At 35.6% G+C, this 4,419-nt stretch overlaps 1 protein-coding gene across 1 annotated transcript in view; it reads right to left on the bottom strand.

Annotated features, from left to right (window-relative positions):
* LOC104541124 (rho GTPase-activating protein 15-like) overlaps positions 1-4,419 on the bottom strand; it is a gene marked incomplete at its 3' end in the record, with an annotated part of 97,765 nt that overhangs the window by 43,671 nt on the left and 49,675 nt on the right. The window lies entirely within an intron of this gene.

The raw sequence follows: 4,419 nt of genomic DNA, 5'->3' as shown, positions 1-4,419 counted from the left end.
AGAGCGGTGTTGTGAACGACGGAAAAATAATCCACCTGACAACAGCTGAAGTGGGTCCTGCCTGACTGAAACAACAATGAGAAATAAAAGTGGTAGATTAACTTAAGTGAATACAAACCACCTAGCTATAATTATCTTGTAATTCTGTCAGCAGAATACCATTCTGCAAGGATATTTGAGTGTGACGGGAAAGGAAGAGCGAATTCGCTCTTGTGCTCATAAAGAAGGGTTCTTTGGGACACACGCGATGCTGCGCTGGCCCTTCGAAAACCTGGCGTATTTGTATTAACAGTGAATATTCTCAGTCTGAGGCCTGGGTTTTTCAGACATGAATTTCTGAGGCTGTGACCTTTCTGAAAATAAAGCGGCGAGATGCCCACTCTGAAATCCTGATGTGCGTGAGACTACACACAACTACCGTTTCTCTGCTACATTCTTCATAGCAGATCAGACAAGTTTGAAGATGAAATTAAATATCCCAAATAGCATATGCCCTGGAGTACATTTCTTCATTAATATAGGCCATTCTTTTCAAGGACAACCTGACAGTCTTGTTTCTCTCTGCATATCTACTCAAGGTTTATCTTCTAGGTGAAACTAGATGTCATACTCCCTTTTGTGACATATTATCTCCTACAGCAAGCTCTGCTGATATGACTGTTTAAAATAGCACTTCCAGCCCCAGTTGCATAGCTGTAGCATTTCAAAGCACATGGGAACTGCTCTCCTTTCCCGGGAGAATTAGCTATTGTGCAACAACGACCAAATCTGCATGCTTAAAAATTGAAAACACTAAACTGTGGATTGTCATTTCACATTTAAAACTCGCAAGTATATTAGAAACTAAGAGAATCTACACAAACCAGGTTTTTTAAGGCTACTCATCACTTGAAACAGAAGTTTTAATTAGCTTTTGGCAAGCAATTTCAGAGAAAGCCTTTCTCTTGGAAAACGCTAATTTGTCAAAACGAAAAATTTTCAGAAAAATATTTCCTGACAATGTATCTAGGCAGATTTCTTTTTTTCTATTCAAGGTAGGAACAAAGGAAAAACTAGAACTATAAGAGTGAGTGAAAACAAGTCCAAAAGCCCAGAAAGCTGGATGTAGTAACTCTTGAATAGGAAGGAGCAGAGGTTCAAGTTCTTTTTTAAAAATACTTGCATCATGTCTTGGCAGATGAGTGCCATAGCCAGTGGACTCAACTGCTTGGAGGTATTCCTCACTGATCTTGACACACTTGAAAAGATTTACTTTTCCTTTTGATGCAGTCTGAAAACAAATGAATTATTTTGGGGTTTCTGTGTGTTTGTTTTCTCTCTCTACAAAATACAGTTCTTGTTTTATGTCTATCCTGCTAGGAACATCTCGATTCGGTTTACATTAAATAATCTATTTTAGAAATGAATAATAATTTGATATTATACACTGGTTATCTATGTCTTTTATTAGACAATTTTCAACCCTGCACCTGTGGGTGTTCTGCAACATAATACTGAGAGTGATGATTCATTTCAGGAAGATCCACTTTGGTTACAGAGGAATAAAGAAAAAGTTTATTTAAGAGAAATCAAAAAGGATTTGGTAATCAAGAAGACTTGGAAGTTATCCATCTACTGGATATGTAACATATAAGTAAATGGAAATTACTAAAATGCTTAAGTAATGCAATTCTATCCTAAATCTGAAGAGTTTCATTCTGTTTTAGTAAGTGGAGAGTGAGAGTAATTCCCAGCATAAGAATGTGAGACTCTTGTGGTACGGGATTAAGAATTGCATCAAATAAATTGGAGACTAACCCAGAAAGTAAAGAGGAAAAACAAAACAAACAAACAGAAAAACAAGCCCCAAACCAAAATATTAACTTTTATTAGGATCTAACTCAATTTGGTTCTTAATCTTTTTGGATATATAAAAATGTAAGCAATGCATGTCACTTTGGGTGAAATAGTATCATTGCACATTAATAGCATCAGTTTGAACCTATATAAATTAACCAGATTGAGTGACAATGACAAACTACCTTGTAAACTGGAGGATATTACATCTTGCAAAATAATCTGGAGTATACAAGTGCGTTGTTATTGTTATAAATTCACTTTGGTCCAGACACTATACAATATGGCAGAGAGAAAAAAATAATCCAAGAATATAAAGCCAATTATAGTGTTCACGTGCCATCAACTTTCTGCTCCAAGAACTTTGAACATTAAGCCAAACCAAACCAATGCAAATTGGTGGATTTGGACATACTTTTCATGACCACATTATCGAAGCTGGATTGTTAACAACTTATTTTGGAAATCCAATTAGGCACAAGAGAGAGAAATATATCTTTATAGCTCTAATATCCTGGTTCTATGAAAAATTTTCAAAGCAAATTCGCTTTTAATGGCATCTCTATCAAGAATAAAAACACCACTGCACTGCTGTCAGTGTTTCTTCACAACAGGCTATAAATACTTAGGGAACAAGATAAAACAAAATTCTTGCAGAGTTTCCTATCTGGTGCTGGTGTTTAAGTATAGTGGTAAAGAGCATTTCAGAAAAAAAATTCAATGTAATAAAGTTCAACTGTTGTTCAATATAGGGTGAGTCTCCTGTGTTTTGGAGTGGGGTTTGTCAGGGAAGAATCACTGGGTTTTGCCCTAGAGGAGAAGTATTTAATTTGCTTTATATCCCAGTCTCCAACTTGTTCTGTTTTAATGAGGAGCCTAAGAACAGGATGGACCCACAATTAGAAATTACAACCAAAAGTATAATAAAGACTTCAGTATTTCCACCCTAAATTTATGAAGGTATAAGAAATGTAGGAAAAGGGCTTATTCAATAATGCATCAGTTTAGCTGCCAAAGTATAGGCAAATTTTAACTACTTTCATTAAAAAATCATACAGGTACTCCTGATGAGAAAATGAAAATGCTACTGAACTCAGGCTTGGTTGAGATTCATGAACAATAATAAATGTTATACACACTCCGTGTAACTGCACAGAAGATGTTAGAAGAACACTTATTTAAGAACATTTCTTGCACTCCTGCTTCTAACCAAAATGGAAGTAACCATGAATGCAGCTCACTGTCAGCTCCAGTAGCAGTTTGAGCTGTAACCAGGTAGTACAGAGAAACACTAAAAATACAGGAAAAAATTAGAGCTTAGGTGATATATTTATCCAAACATAGTTTTAAAAATATTAGGCTTTGATATTGGTTGAGGTAGTTCTGATGTTTTATGAACTGCCCTGAATGAAACATCCTCATTCTTTCCATTGCACAGAAAAAATCCCTCTCCCAAATCACACTGCATTCTACCTAAGCAGGTATCTTCAAATTGAATTGGACAAACTGAATATAAAAGGAACTTCTTTGTGTGCGGGGGAAAGGAGAGAGTGTACAGATATACCTCTCTCTGTGTTTTTAACAAGATTTAGAATTTGAAACACACCATTTTAAATGGCACTAGGTAACTTCCTGCACAGAAACCCATGAATCTTTCACAACGAATGTATCCTGAAGTAGGTGTGGTCCCCAGGCCTGGTAGAAGTTTTGTAAAAGAAACCATCGCGCTGGATTCAACAACAAAGTGAAGTACAAACTTGAAGAAAGGCATACTTTAGTTAGTCCTTTCATTTAAAATCAGTTATGTTCAGGGCAAAAATATTGTATTTCAAAGGAGCCTATTATGCCTTCCTATAAACAGAAAGATCATACGTTTTAAAACTAAAGTATCATTATGTAATCAAGCTGTTGTATTATAAACTATTTTGTGGGCTTAGATGCCCAGGGCTATCTTTACAAATATTTAAGAGGTCATTATCAGGGTATGTTCTCCCTAAAACTATAATTCTTTCCTCCTGTTTTCATATTCATCTTACCATAAATATCTAATATATAAACAATTTTTTTAAAGTTTACTAAGGGCACAAAAGTGAGGCCATTTAAAGAAGCAGAAATGAGCGAATGCGGCAAAGGCACCAATGGCAAGATAATGTGTCTGATAACAAAAACACCACAAAACAAACTGCAACAAAAATAAAGTTGCACAGAAGGTTCAATATTTGTACGCCAGTAGAAGGAAAATCTTGAAGAGTAGCAAAGAATAAATCTGACGCATTGAAATTTGATTTTAATTGTATTGAATACGGCTAGAGTTACAGAATGTATCTGGAGTTTCAGGTGAATGTGAGAGCAAAATAAGAGTTTTTGTCTGGGGCCATGAAAAATGAGAACAATAAACCAAATTTGAGTTGCACCACAGAGGTAAACAAACCTAGGAGACCCAACACTGGTGATGTTGGAAGTCAATCCGAAGGAGAAAGAGACAATCATGCTTGTAAGAAAGTCAGTTTTCACCTATGGGTGCTCGTGATGTACGTGTGTCTCTTATTTGCAAATCAAATATAAATACTTTGAAATTACTAA

Source organism: Mesitornis unicolor, unplaced genomic scaffold (assembly GCF_000695765.1).
Source record: "Mesitornis unicolor isolate BGI_N332 unplaced genomic scaffold, ASM69576v1 scaffold8720, whole genome shotgun sequence".
In the NCBI taxonomy this organism is placed as follows: Eukaryota; Metazoa; Chordata; class Aves; order Mesitornithiformes; family Mesitornithidae; genus Mesitornis; species Mesitornis unicolor.
This window is presented reverse-complemented; position numbering and strand designations above follow the sequence as displayed.